The following is a 16,545-nucleotide window of genomic DNA, read 5'->3' on the forward strand; positions in this document are numbered from 1 at the left end:
CGGCAAGATAATATAATATAGAAATATTCTGATTTTTCTAGCGGCTGTTGAGTATTCATAGGAGAGAATGATCTATGTATTAATCCATAATGTCTTTCAGCGTCAAGCCAGGTCTGACACACAAAAAACCATTCTTGGTCACTAAACATTTTTTCAATTTTAACTCTGCTTAGGAACCAGCCAGGAGAATTCCCAGTATTATCATGCCATATTTGGATTTTAGATATGTCTCCTAAGGGGTAGCTAGTAGTAAAAATAAATGTATCTATCCCTCCTCGTCTGAATAACTGACGACCAGGGAATGTTAAACACAATACACGGTGGTCTCTCTCTGTGCCCATAATTTCCAAATACACTTTTGCTGTGGTACCAGATCCAAAGCCACTGCCAGTATAAATAGTAACACTATAACGATGTTCATGGTCTGGGCTATTGGCTGGTAACATTATTGCATCTCGGTTTGTCTGGTCACTTATATCTTTTTTTCTCGCCCACATAGACAATCCCAGATAAGTAACGCAAATGACAAGAACAGAAAGCAATGTCACTAAGTTTGACTGTAAAGATCGGACAGTAACTTTCGTTAAATCTATTGGATTAGGCAGAACGAATACTCTGGCTGATAGAAATGTGTGTCTTTTTTTCAGAAAGGGCACATTTCGTCTTTGTGCTTTTGTCAAACCCTCACAAATGCAATGTATCACTGTATTATTTGAAAAATTACCTACTTTACAGTTCCCTTCATTCCAATTATTTCCCATCTCTTCAAAGTCTAAGCAAGCAATATTAAAGATAGATGCGCGCAATAATTTTGTTTTGCGCCAAACAACAAATGTAGTGGTCAGTTCAATTGTAATATTGTGTATGAGCGAGATCTCAGGGAAAGATTCCAATGGAATGCGAATCATTTTGGAATTCCAAGTCTTTATGTTTTCGTCTTCGCTTGTTTTTGCTTGCTCTTCTGAATTAGGAATACGGAAAAATGCAACAGGGTTATTTGTGATATTATCCCCAATGTGAAGTGAAATATCAAAGATGATGCTTTCTGCATAAAAAAACTGCACAAACCACTCTGCCTCCGATGTTTGGTCAACTTCAAAACAAAATATTCCACTTGTTGTTTTATGAACATCTGGTGAAACCCAAATATCAAAAACGGGAGGTATATTCTTTCTTTTCATAATAACATCAACTTGAGTAGGATGTAAATTCATTAACCTTCCTGTATCATCTGGAGCTACCATATAAAACCCAGTTATCACAGTATCAATATCTCTTCCATTTTTTAACCACGGCAGAGGATCCTCCAGGAATTCATAAAAAGCATATGTTACAATAGCATCAACAGGTACAGTCGATTCATTATCATGTAATTTTAGGAAAAAAGATGGGAACGTATTCACTGTTTTTCTATGTGAGCCAGAAAGATCCCATTTTTCTTCTCTTTTTAATGTGATCCTAAAATTATTGGTTACCATGGAAGTTTCCGTTTCTCCAGGAACTTTCCCAAATGATACAGCATCTGTCACAGTCTCCAGTACAGATAAAGTGTTCTTAAGCACGTCCACAGATGGAAGAGGTATTTCAGCTGCAAATCTGTCCATCTTTATTAATGAGGCATTCAGAACATTGGACAGGGATTCTAGTATACCAGAGCTTAACTTCTCACTCTCTACGGAACCAATGAGTCCTTTCCTATACTTGGTTAAGGCGACACTAACTTCTCTTAACTTTGTCAATGCAATGTGTTGAGATTTTGTATTCACTTCTTTGGCCTCTTCTGTAAGTTGGCTGATACTTGTGATTATTTGGTTGACAGCCATGATATTTGTGATCATTATACTAGATGACATGTTCAGAAGACTTTCTCTCAATTCACTTCTCTTGTCCATGAAAGCTTGTACAAAGGTGTCGGTCTTAAAACTGTTTAAAACAGAGGCTATCATGTATATAAAATGCCCTGTTTTTAAAAAGTTTCCAGTGTCAAGAAAAAATCTCATTGTGGGGTCATGGGCATGGGAAATAAGCTCTTCAATGGATGATTCTTCTGGCTGATCCTCATATGAATTGACCACAGTTACACTTAGGGCTATTTGTGTGTATGAAGAAAGAGCATCGGACACTTGAACATATACGGTCAAAATATAGGAATTATCAGGGGCTCCGATTGGCAGCAACAATGGTGACGTGGAACTGTTATAGCCATCATAAATAATTACACCTAATGAGTTTTGCTGCAATGAACTTATGTAACTTACTTTATCTAAAGCTGTTAGAACTTTATAACGTAACGGTAAATTTTTGTCCGAGAATCCTTTACAACTAACAATGAATTTAGTCTGCAAAGCGATGCCAATAGACGGCTCAATATTACAGCTGCCAGCTTTTGGAGGGGAATTAACATAAAATGTGTATTTATAAACCGATGGTGCACCAGTCCAAGTCGTAACTGTTAGATCAAGACTATACCACATATCTGCAATATCTATAAATGCTGAAGCCATGAAGGACATGTAGGCAATAGACCTTCTAGTAGTGGTCTTTGCCTTCCAGTCAAAGCTCAATTCTGTTGAACTCTGACGTATAGACCATTCATACTGGGGCCGGCTTGTTTTACTACAATCAGTGCATTTTCCTGACAAAGAAAATCGTTCAGTTGGAACTAAAATTCTCCGACAATTCTCTATACATTTAACACTGACAGCAGGTGGAGACCCGGGAGCAATGAAAACGGTCTGATCAATATAGGCTGTCCTGTTTGCTTTTCTAACAGACAGTCTAAAATGGTAATGTCTGTTGCCTTGTAAGGTTTCAGGCTCCACAGACTGGCTGACAGCACTTGGGTTCACCCATAATAAGCTTATTTGTTCTGACTGACAGCTTTCTCCTGTACTTAGAGTCATAGTCTGGTAATCAGATGCAGTTTTTGAGCAATACCATGAAAATGTCAGCCCTTCAAATGGATCTAGTGAATCTGGGTCATATGAAGAATGCCCGTCAAGAGCCCACTTTTCACTGAAACCAACAGTCCTATAAGAGCCCCCTGAAATGACAGCTATCAAGTCACTCTCCCTTACCTCCACAACAACAGAATCTGTATTGGCACGTGAGGACTCTTCATCATCATCAGCAGTAGCAATGTCAATGGAGACGTTAAAAACATAAAACCCATAATTTAAAGAAAACTCTGGAATTTCAATATTGTTTTGATTTACTGCTAATACTTGTGGCAATTGTAAATAGTTATCCCAGACTGGTGTGTCAGATTCTGAGGAAACGCTATAGATTCTCCACAAGATATTTACCCCGTGCATGGCAGAGCAATTTACTTGTATGGCTACAAAAATGGAAAGACGTGCTCCTCTTGTTGACACTATAATTGCTGGATGTGCAGGTCTTTCTATGTGGAATTCATCTATCTGACAGAAGACTTTGTAGCAGTATACCGAGGTCTCTAATACTTTCCTGTCATGTCTGCCATACACAGCTTTTAGGACAACAGGCTTCACTCCACTTCTAGTAAAGTTCACCTTGGCTACAAAGCCTGCATAATACCTGGGGTTGAATGGTAGGACAATGCCTGGTATGAATGATGCTGCATTGGAAACCTTATCTGTATAGGTGTATGTTGTATTGCTGAACAGGTAGCTTTTTTTTAGACCCATATAGTTCTAGTATAAAGGTCCATTCACACTGTAAAGATGGATGTTGAAATGGTATAAACCAAACTATGTATATGGATGTATACAGTAATGAAGATCCACTACTGAACAGGTGAACCTCCAGACCCGTATCATTTAAAGACTTATACAAAAGGCTTTTTCTGTTTAAATACACGGCTACTGTGAGAGAGAATTTTTCTGTATCTACAAACTTAAGCTGGAACAAATATACAAAACTTTCCTGTTGAAGGAATATAAAGTGGTCGCTGCCATTCATGTCCTCTTTATTCACAGATGAGAAGTGCAGGCCACTTGTTTGACTAAAGTAGTAGGTGTTGCTTTTTTTAATACTAGGGTTTAGTTTTACAGAGAATGAAGATTTAAGGTTGACGGTCAAGGCAACAGCACCTTTGGTGTACAAAAAATCCCCATTGACTTTTCCTATTTTGCTCCCATTGGTTAAGAAATGTGCAACTGCAAATCCATGTCCACTAGTACTGAAAGGTGATGAACAAAACACGGTGTTAATTGCAGATTTGGTGAAGGCCACATCCCAATTCCCTATTCTATTTTCATCTGTGAGCTGAAAGGCAGACACTTTATTTGTCAATTGCTCAAACATCCAAGAAAGTTTTACCTCAGTGTTAGGGGGAAGTAGGGGAGAGGTGGCCCTCAGTACATACAGCAGAGCCCGTTCAACTTCTATAGACACCACCAGCTCGGGCATCATCCTATTTTGGAGAGTAAGAGAAGCCACATATTTTCCCACTTTGCTATATCTAACATGGACCTTGTAGTTGTAGTAGGTAGAACAGTAGTCACGTAGACCTGCCGGGTAAGCCGAGTCTTCAATCTCTGTGTGGTAATTGCTTGGTATAACAGTCGCTGCCTCACCTTGCCTGCTGGAAAATTCATATTTCCAGGCACTGCTCTTCATCTTGGCACACCAACCAAAATATACAAGTTCATACTGCTGAATGGGGGATGGGGGACTGAAGAAGAACTTGACATCTTGCTTGTACAACGTAATGGTGGTTTTCTTGTGAATACAAGTAGGTAAAGAGCAGGTGGGAGTGATGCAATGTACAGTGACTGTATCATCAACAGTGGTGGAGACTTTTATGGTGCCAGACCAGGCCAATGTATCAAATAGTTTTTCTCTATTTCTGTGCCAGGCACAATTTGGTGGGGGGCCATTCACATCCACTGTAGAAGTTGGGTCAAATGTAAATTCAGTCTCTGATTTCCAAATGCAACTGACCTGTGTCTCGTTGTCCTTCCGTGTGTAGACCCTGTCTGAGGGGTCTGAGCATAGGACCCTTATTGGACTTTCTTTTATCGCCTGGCCCAGAGCAATTGTTACAATAATGCTCCCGATGATAATTGTCATGAACATTATCAATAATAGTTATTGTATAAATGTAGGAAGAAAACAACCACTGCTTCTTCAGCATTCACCATCAGCCAAATATGGCAGGTACCAACGGTTTCTAACTGACTGCAGGATTCAAAATGCAAGCAGCAACCTGATTGGTTGCTATGGACAAGTCTTCCACATTTCCTGTAACAGTTATTTTAACCCTTTCTTTTTTTTTCTTTTTTTTTAAAATCTTTATTATTTTCCGTAAAAAAAACAAACACATATAAGTATAGAATACATAATATATCAGACATTGAATAAGGTTACTCCGAATACAGTACTATACAATTACATAAATACACAACTTTTGCACAACTTGTTTCAGACGATAGATTATAATTAGTAGCAAAATTCATATTGGTAACTTCTAGCAGGAGGATAATACCAGTTATAGCATATCCTGATAGTGCTGGGGGTAACTGCATTGCACAGACCTCTGTCAGACGTCTAATTCAGGTCACCTAGTTCTTACCTCTGATATTATTATTGATTTAACAAAACCCCCTATAAGTGAATACTTCTAATACAACGTCAGAAAACTATGACCAGCTATGTGTCACAATCACAGAAACCTAATAAATATGGAGTCCATCTGTCATCTAGACCGTGAGGAATCCCATTATATAGTTGTGTATTACACTGCCCAACTTATTACCCCCACCCCCTACAACTACACCCCTCCATACTTTCACCTAAAAAGACAAAAAAAAATCATGTATAAAAATCTCCACTACCCTACCGTCCTGCACCCCCAGTCACTATATTATACTCCTCCTGGGGCATATCCCGAGATGCCCATCTATCCCAACATCTTTTACAACCTCTCTCTGAGGATGGAGAAATCGGAATATCTGACCCTCATCTCAATTACCGGAGCCTCTTTCCTTATTCAGTTTTTCACAATTCACTTCCTAGCATAGAATTAGGGACATTCACACGAGCATGTCTGATTTCTGTGCACAAAAATCAGACCGTATTTCCTGCATTTCATGTTCGTGTGCCCTCAGTGTGCTTTGCGTGTGCCATCCGTTTTCACCTCCGTGATTATCCTCTGCAAGCACTCCCTTTTCTATTTTTTTTTATTTCTCTGCATTTCTTAGCAACTGATGCATGAAACACGCACAGCACACGGATATCATCCGTGTGCTGTCCGTGTTGTTAACGCACCAATAGACCTCAATATTTGACAACGTCTGCAGAAACGGACCAATAAAGGATATGCACTGAGTTTCACGCAACGGACACCCGCTGCATGAAAATTCACGCATGTCTGAATAGCTCCATTGAAATGCATTTGTTCGTGTGCGGTCAATTATTTAAACGGACAGCACACGGACGAGGATCACACTCTTCTGAATGAGCCCTAAAAGTCACCACTCTGTTTTTAATCCGTCTTCCAATTAGTCCTATAGGTAGAACCTATAAAAATAGGTAGAAATTGTTTATACTGCAATAAGGGGCCTTTTTCTATAATATATGTAAATTGTCCGATTCCTTCTCCCCACATCTCAGGCACCCTGAGTCCCTTAGTGCAGTGGTCCCCAACCACCGGGCCGCGGACCAACACCAGGTCGTGGATAATTTGATACCGGTCCGCGGTATCCGCCACGGTGGCTGCAGGGAATACCGGGTGAAAAGCAGCACCAAACTGTGGTGCAGTTTTTCGCCTGGAATGTCCATTGCGGAAAACTGCAGCATTTAGCCGGCCTGCTAGCTGGCCAGCCCCTTGGGATGACATTTCATTCCAGGAGACAGCTGCAGCCGGTGATTGGCGTCTGACGTCATCCAGGCCGGCCTCCTGGGATAACGTTTCATCCCATGTGACCACCGCTACAGCCTGTGATTGGCTGCAGCGGTCACATGGGATGAAACGTCTTCCCAGCATGCCCGCCTGGAGGAAGAAACACAGACTTCTGGGTAAGTATAAGATTGTTTTTTTCTGAGTTGTGTTTTTTTGTGGTGGAATCGATGCGATTTCGCCCTAATGAACGCAACAACTGCTATTTGTTGTGGGTTTCACCTCCCGGTTGAATTCCCCATTGAACCCGCAACAAATAAGCAGTAAATAGAATTGACTTGCTGCGGAATAAAACTGCACCGCATGACAATTTCTGAGCATTTGTCAGCTCAGTATTTACGCAGCATGTGGATGAGATTTGTTCCATCTCATCCACTTTGCTGCTACTGTATTATGCTTCTGATATTTCGCAAAACAAATGACGCTGCGGAAAATCCGCAGTAATTACGCGACGTGTGATCTCATCCTAAAAACATTTCCCACTTTACTTTATTTCCATCTAATTGCAGTCTGCAGGGTGTTTTGTGATGCGTGTGATCCAACCAAAACCCCCCGCCCCCCCCGCGTGCGCCGATCCGTGGAAAAATTGTCTTGCATGAAAGTGGTCCTTGGTGCAACAAAGGTTGGGGACCGCTGCCTTGTTGGGCACATTTAGGTCAATTTTCCAGGGGAATAATAAAACCTATGTATGGTATAGAATGGAGAGAGTCTTTGTGCTGAATTTAAAGCCATATGTTTAATCCCTGATATAATCTCTTGTCAGCTTCTATCTTCCAATTCTCCTACTACTCCTGCCTACCTTTTTTTTTTTTTATTAAATGGGGGAACTTTATCAATTTCTGACTAAGTCATTTTTTATAACATTTTGCTATCAATCCTTTCTCGTTGATCGGCGCTCGTTTACACGACCCAGGATGGGCCGTGTAAAACCACCTTAAGTGCGTGGGTCAGCTGCAGATTAAAGAATGATGCTCGATCAGTAAGATTATATTTTTCAATATAATTTTACGTCGATTTTTACGTTGTTTTGACAGAATCAATAGCGCAGTCGACTGCGCTATTGATTCCATCAAAAAAACGGAACCCGTTCACAACGGTGACAAACGGAAACCATTAGCAAAGTTTCCTTCACTATTGAGATCAATGGTGATGCAAACGAAACCTAAGGTTTACATTTGCCTTTCCGTTGGGGGGTTAAACCCACGGAAACCTTCAACGGAAGGGCAGCGCTCATGTGAACAGGTTCTTATTTATTTATTTATTTATTTAGTTGTATTTAAAAGTTTTAAATGTTGATGGATAATAAAATTGGCTGCTGTGGCCTTTGAAAACCAAAAGTAGTTGTATTTATATGGTTGTATTCGAAAGGGGTGATAAGGGTTTATCCAAGGATATAGAAAATCCTAAATAATTGTAAGCGGGGGGGGATTTAATGGTTAGAGGAAGGTTGAATAGTCTACAATCCCTTCAGTCAGGGGTTTTGTTCTTTTTGGAGGACAAGTTGTAGTTTCTACACGTACCATTTTGGGGAGGCATACACTAGTATGGTACTGAAATGTCCTAAATACGAGTCATTTCTGTTGTGGATGTGCCATAGGTGTGCAGCAGATCTTCATGAGGATTAGCCACATGTCATTCAATAGGACTAACCTTCAGATTTTCTGTGTGGATATAATGCTCCTCCCAATGTCCTTTTCAGTGAGATGCGAGGCACAAACATATATATATATATATATATCCCCACAAATGATCTTCCTGTGCTCTCTAAAAGGGGTAGTCCTAGCACCCACAATTGTAACCCTTTATAGATATTATGACACTGGTGCTCGTTAGTGACTGACCATAGGTGTTTTTATGGAAGCCACTAAGAGGCTTTATTCTGATGCAGTTGACTATTTACAGCGCTGCATCACAATACATTTTAGCGGGGGGAGCAGTTAAATCTCCCTGCTCTCAGCTACCGGAGGGTGTGACCGCAGGGTGCCAATGGTTTCTATGGCAGCCGCGGGTCTAACAATGGCCCCCAGGTCTGCCTCTAGTTAATGTCAGTTTTACACTGACAGGCGTAATACAGAAGTATTGCAGTGCATTATAAAAGCAATCAGATGATCACATAGTGAAGACCCCTAAATAACACAATAACATTATTCAGCGGGTTGTTACGATTGCAACGATACCAAATTTGTATAGATTTTGTATGTTTTACTACTTTTACACAGTAAAAACGCTTTTTTTTCAAAATTATTTGTTTTTGTGTCTCCATATTTGAAGAGCCGTAACGTTTTTATTTTGTATGAGGGGTTTTGTTTTGCGGGAAGACTTGTAGTTTTTATTGGTACCATTTTGGAGTATATGCGACTTTTTATCACTTTTTAATCATATTTTTTTAAAGTCAGGATTCACAGAAAACAGCAATTTTTCCGTCGTTTTTTATTTAATTTTTTTACGGCGTTCACCGTGTGGGTTAAGTAATATAATAGCTTATAGTCAGGGTCGTTACAGACGTTACAGACGCGGCGATACCAAATTTGTGTAACCTTTTTTACTTTACGTTTTCTAATACTAAAGCAGTTTGTAAGGGGAAAAAGTGGGTTTTTCATATTTTTTTTTCACATTTTTTTTATTAACTTTATTAAACTTTATTTTTTCACTTTTTTAATAGTCCCACTAGGGGACTTTAATATGCGATTCTCCGATCGCTATTGTAATACACTGCAATACTTTTGTATTGCAGTGTATTACTGCCTGTCCATTTAACACGGACAGGCATCTGCTAGGTCATGCCTCCGGCATGATCTAGTAGGCGTTCGGTACAGGCAGACCTAGGGGCTTTTATTAGGCCCCCGGCTGCCATTGGAGACACAGACAGTCGGCGATCTTATCGCCGGGTGTCGGTGGGAGAGAGAGGGAGCTCCCTCCCTCCAAAACCACTCAGATGCGGTGCTCGCTATTGAGCACCGCATCTGAAGGGTTAAACGCACTGGCGTAGCTATAGGGGTCGCAGCGGTCGCAATTGCGACCGGGCCCCGAAGCCAGGGGGCCCACGGCCCCCCGCACCACATCAATAAAAAGTTACTATAGTAACTCGGGCCGCGGGCCCCTGTTACTATAGTAACATACTTTACTTACCTTCCTGGTTCCGGATGGCAGCGGAGGTCCTGACGTCAGGCGCTGTGCGCAGCGCATGACGTCACAGCGCTATGCGCCGCGCACAGCATCGAGACGACAGAACTCCCGCCGCTGCCGAAGAGGAAGGTAAGGTTAGCCCTGACTGGCGGGGACCGACTCCCGGGACCCGCCAATCAGCTGTTTTGAAGGGGCCGCAGCACTCGTACGAGAGCTGCTCCCCTTCATTCCTGTCACTTCATTCCGGTCACACTGTGAATCCGTGTCGGCGATTCACAGTGTGAGCGAGTAGTGAAATGAAGGGGAAGCAGCTCTCTGATTTGTGGGTCCCGGGCGACACATCAGCTATTGATGGCCTATCCTGTGGATAGGCCATTAATGTTTAGGGACTGTACAACCCCTAAGCCTACGATGTAGCAGGCTTAGAGGGCCCATGAGACAGGATCACAGATTGTGTGATCCTGTCTGCTGGGCCCTGTATCTTTGCCAATCAAATGGTAGGCTTAGATACATGGCCCATGTGTGATCCTGTCTGCTGGGCCCTGTATCTAAGCCAATCACATGGTAGGCTTATATACATGGCCCATGTGTGATCCTGTCTGGTGGGCCCTGTATATAAGCCTACCACACTGTAGGCTTAGATACATGGCCCATGCGTGATCCTGTCTGCTGGGCCCTGTATCTAAGCCAATCACATGGTAGGCTTAGATACATGGCCCATGTGTGATCCTGTCTGATGGGCCCTGTATATAAGCCTACCACACTGTAGGTTTAGATACAGGGCCCCAGCACACAGTAATCTTATACTGTATAAGATTACTGTCTGCTGGACGCTGTATCTAAGCCTACGTTGTGGTAGGCTTAGATACAGGGTCCCACAGACAGTATCACACATGGGCCCTGTATCTAAGCCTAACACGTGTTACTAATCATTTTTTTTGTGTTTTCTTACAGGTTCGGTCGTTGGACTACGTCGGATTCCAGGATTACTTCGATGACGGCTTTTTTTTTTATTATCAATAAAATGGTTAGTGAGGGCTGTGTGGGTTTTTTTTTATTTCAATAAAATATTTTTTCTATGTCTTTGTGTTTTTTTTTAAACTATATTACTACCGCCTTAGTAATGGCCGCCGGCTGATTGACGACGTCCATTGCTAAGGCGGGGCTTAGTGTTAGCCGGAGCAGCGGCTAACACTAACCCCCTTTATTACCCCGCTACCCACCGCAACCAGGGGTGCTGGGAAGAGCCGGGTACGATCCAGTACCTGACCATCTGTAGTGATGGTCGGCCACTGGGGTGGCCGCAGGCTGGTATTATCAGGAGGGGAAAGGCCAAAAACAGTGGCCCTTCCTACCCTGGTGATGATAGGCTGCTGCTTTATTGAATTTGGCTGGTTATGAAAAATGGGGGGGACCCCACGTCATTTAAAAAAAATTAAAAAAAAATTGGAAAGATCGATGTGGGGTCCCCCGACGATTTTCATAACCAGCCAGATACAACACAGCAGCAGCAGGCAGCATTACAAGGGTGGGAAGGGCCACTGTTTTTGGCCTTCCCCAGCCTAATGCTACCAGCCTGCGGCCACCCTGGTGCCTGCCCGTCACTACAGATGGTCGGGTACTGGTTCGTACCCGGCTCTTCCCAGTACTCCTGGTGGCGGTGGTTACCGGGGTAATAATGGGGGTTAGTGTTGGCCTCTGCACCTGCCAACATTAAGCCTCGCCTTAGTAATGGGGGTTGTCAATCAGCCAGCGGCCATTACTAAGGCGGTGATAATAAAGTTTAAAAAGATACAAGCACATAGAAAAAATATTTTATTGAAATAAAAAAACATAACCCTCATTAACCATTTTATTGAGAATAAAAAAAACCGCCGTCATTGAAGTCCTCGAATCCGACGTAGTCCAACAACCGAACCTGTAAAAAAACACAAACACAAAAAAATAATCAGTAACACATAAAGAAGCAAAATTATTATTCTTACCTATCCTGGGTCCAGCGCTGGAGACGCAATGTCTAATCCAATCATGTGTGATACTGTCTGCTGAGCTGTGTATCTAATCCAATCATATGTGATACTGTCTGCTGAGCTGTGTATCTAATGCAATCATGTGTGATACTGTCTGCTGGGCCCTGTATCTAATCCCGTCATGTGTGATACTGTCTGCTGGGCCCTGTATCTAATCGTATCTTGTGTGATACTGTCTGCTGAGCTGTGTATCTAATCCTATCATGTGTGGTACTGTCTGCTGACCCACTGTATCTAATCCCATCATGTGTGGTACTGTCTGCTGAGCCACTGTATCTAATCCTATCATGTGTGGTACTGTCTGCTGAGCCACTGTATCTAATCCTATCATGTGTGGTACTGTCTGCTGAGCCACTGTATCTAATCCTATCATGTGTGATACTGTCTGCTGGGCCACTGTATCTAATCCTATCATGTGTGATACTGTCTGCTGAGCCACTGTATCTAATCCTATCATGTGTGATACTGTCTGCTGAGCCACTGTATCTAATCCTATCATGTGTGATACTGTCTGCTGGGCCACTGTATCTAATCCTATCATGTGAGATACTGTCTGCTGAGCCACTGTATCTAATCCTATCCATAGTTGATAGGGTCGTAGTGCTATAGATATGCTATGCTGTCTCCTATACACACATTTTTTTTGGGGCGGACACATATGTATTGGGGCTATTTCCCCTGACATTTTAAGCCCTGAGGGTATGTTCACACGGCAGCGTCCGTTACGGCTGAATTTACGGTGCTGTTTTCAGGAGAAAACAGCACCGTAATTTCAGCCGTAATGGCATGTGCAGGCGTCTTTCGCTGCGTCCATTACGGACGTAATTGGAGCTGTTTTTCTATGGAGTCCATGGAAAACGGCTCAATTTACGTCTGAAGAAGTGACAGGCACTTCTTTGACGCGGGCGTCTTTTTTACGCGCCGCCTTTTGACAGCGGCGCGTAAAAAAAATGACCGTCGGCACAGAACATTGTAAGACCCATTCACATGAATGGGCAGATGTTTGCCAACGCTTTTGAGACGCATTTTCGGACGTAATTCAATGCTAAAACGCCCGAATAACGTCCGTAAATAGGGTGTGTGAACCCAGCCATAGTGACGCCCCCGGCTGCTAGTGCTGCATTGTTGGGTCACTTAGGAGACCCAGCGATGCAGCTGAAAGCTGCGGACCGTCGGCCATGAGAAGTTTGCGGGGGGGCCCAGTAAGAATTCTTGCATCGGGGCCCATGAGCCTTTAGCTACGCCCCTGGTTAAACGGGTGAGATCGATACTAATGTCGATCTCACCCGGTCGAGCAGGGATGTTCCCAGCCCTCAGCTACGTCTGGCAGCTGAGAGCAGGGAGATTTGACAGCTCCCTGCTCTGTTTACTTTATTCTGATGCAGTGCCGTAAAAAGGCATATGCATCAGAATAAAGCCCGTTAGTGGCCGCCGTGAAAAGGCGTATTGGCGGTCACTAACGGGTTAATAAAGTTTGTAATAAATAAATGAAATTCCCAAGTAAATAAACATGAAAAACCCACTTTTTCCCCTTACAATTTGTTTTATTATGAAAAACCTGTAAAAAAGTTACACATTTGGTATTGCTGCGTCCGTAACAACCTCAACTATAAAGCTATTGCGCCCTTTAACCCGCTCGGCAAAAGGCGTAAACAATTTTTTTTAAAAAGTGCAAGAGTTGCTGTTTTCTGGGCATTCTGCCTTCAAAAAAAGGTGATAAAAAGTGATCAAAAAGTCGCATGTACACCAAAATGGTACCATTAAAAACTGCAAGTCTTCCTGCAAAAACAAAGCCCTGATACAGCTGCATCGGCGGAAAAATTAAAAAATTATGGCTCTTCAAATTTGGAGACACAAAAACAAATAATTTTGAGGAAAAAAAGGTTTTTTACTTTATAAGACCTGATTCACACGAACGTGTTAAATGTCCGTGGGACGGCCGTTGAAATAGCAGCCGTCCCACGGACCTATGTTTTTCAATGTGGCCGATCACACAGCTGTTGTTTGAACGGACCGTGTGAAGGGTCCGTGGGAAAATAGGGCATGTCCTATCTTTTCACGCATCACGTATCCCTCCATAGACTCTCAACTATTGTGGATGCGTCACATCGCGTCCCGCAGCGCTGAGCAACAGATGCACCTCGGAATGTAAATTTAGGATGCAAAAAAGTGGCAAAATTGCTGGGGTTATTGCTTTTCCCCAAAAAAAAGTAGAAGAAAAAATTAAAACATTATGGTTCTCACAACTTGGCGACACAAAAAAATACATTCTTTTTACAAAAGTAATTTTATTGTGCAAAAAGTTGTATAATATAAAAAAGTGCTATAAATAGGTATCGCCAGAATCGTACTGACCCTCAGAATAAAGTTAACATGTAATTTATAACGCATGGTGAACGCTATATAAAGAAAACGAAATCAAACATGCCAGAATTGCAGTTTTTTGGTCATCTTGCTTCCCAAAAAATAGGATAAAAAGTGATCAAAAAGTCGCATGTACCCCAAAATGGTACCAATAAAAACGATAGCTCGTCCCGCAAATAGCGATAGCTATACCACTACGTCTATAAAAAATAAAATGAGTGAAGGCTTCCATAAGTCAGGAAATAAAATATATGCAGATGTGCAGGCCCGAGGGGAACATTTCTTCTGTTTCAAGAGGTGAATTATAAAGGTCCTAAAATTAGGGAACCAGGAATGGGAGGGCCCAAACATATCTGCTGGAAGCGAAAGTGTCCGCATTTCACCAAGACAACACTTCCCAACAAAATTCCCCAAACTGCAAAGGTGCGGAGTGTGGACCAAAAGGGGGATAAGGAAGGACATTTATCAGTTACACACCGGCCTGTGTAGAAAGGATTGTGTCACAGCGTAACACACATCTATGGATTATTTTACTGGTTTTTTTTACCCAATCATTATACCACCTGACTATGCCCCTGATGTACTCTGCACAGCTTACATGTGCCCCCACATTATGTATATACATGTAGGGGAAAAAAAGGGATATAATCTATTTCAACAATAGGTAGTTTAGCTGGGGGAGGCAGCAATGCCTGGGTTAGGAGCTTTCTAGGATGTTTCTTGGGGAGCTATTAAAGGATGGGGGTGGGTAGGCAGGATAAGCGGAAAGGCTAGTTTGTGTTTTTGTTTTTTGTTTTATTTATTTATTTATTTTTATTTTTTTCTCTTTCTTTTTTATACATTTTTTTAAAATATTATCCTGGAATGTTAGAGGTCTAGGACATAGGCCAACAACAGAGACCTTTTCCATGACATTAATACACATATACACGTTATCATTATTGAAGCCTCAAAAATTATTTTTCTAAGGCTCCATTATGCATATTTATCATAGTATCCACATTATGAGATGGATTTTTTCGTTTTAATCTACAAAAAAATGCAGCCTCTGTTTCCATAACTTGCAGAGATCCCAATTACTAATATCTATAAGCATACTGCTGTCCTGTTTTATATTTACGATAATCGCTGAAGTGCGCAGGCGCTGACATGCGCATTGGTATATATAATTATAGGGGAGAAAACCTCACCAAACATGGCCGCCGACGACCTCATATCACCAGTGCGCATGCATGGACATGTGCAATGGGTTTCTGCCGGAAAGAGCGTTTATTTTAATGAAGATGTATTCCTCATTTGTGAAACGACAGACCTGCACAGTTTGAAACTCAGGACGCCGGAAATAATACCACATAACAGCACACTGGAACATGGATCCACTGTATTACATGGCAATGTGGTTTTTAACAAATGGCACACATATGCACCTGTTTAATATTGTTTGTAACAATTAGCACTTTTGCACTTTATTCATACATCTGAGGAATTATTGCACTTGATCTGCTTAGAGAATGATCATTGTTGACACAATATGTATTTTTATATTCATTGATATGTACGGCATTTTTGCTGTTCTTTATTGTTTTGTATCAATCACCTGTTAATTGGGACTATTTGTTTAGCCTCCATATATACCACTGTTTTGTGCACTGTTAACATGCTTGAGAAAGGCTCCTTGTATTGAGCCGAAACGTTGCACGAGGGCTATTAAAAGCGATTTTTTTCCCCTTGATGTGGAGTGCTGCCTATCTTTGGACACATATTGGTTTACAATCTAGTTAAAAAGGGCGTGGCAGGATGCCGATTGAAGAGGACGTGTGAGGCCGGAGCTCCGCGCTACTTTCTCCATTAGCGGCTCAAACAGCAGCAAAAATTAACCTGGACACACGCTCCTTGTGCCTGTTTACCTCCCTTCAACCTGGGGCATTCTGCAATAATGACGAGGAGTAAGAGGAAAGGTCAGGGTCCGCCGAAACTAACGGCTTTTTCCCCGCCAGTCTCCCAAGATGGCGCCGGAATACGCCGGAGACCTGCACAGCTACTAGCAGCTACGGAGGTGAGCACATTCCCTACTAGCAGCCTTACTATATCTCTGGCTCTGATAAATCTGCAGACGAGCAGACCACCCAGCCTCTCTCCGGAGAA

This window comes from Rhinoderma darwinii (assembly GCF_050947455.1).
Source record: "Rhinoderma darwinii isolate aRhiDar2 chromosome 5 unlocalized genomic scaffold, aRhiDar2.hap1 SUPER_5_unloc_54, whole genome shotgun sequence".
Taxonomy (NCBI): domain Eukaryota; kingdom Metazoa; phylum Chordata; class Amphibia; order Anura; family Rhinodermatidae; genus Rhinoderma; species Rhinoderma darwinii.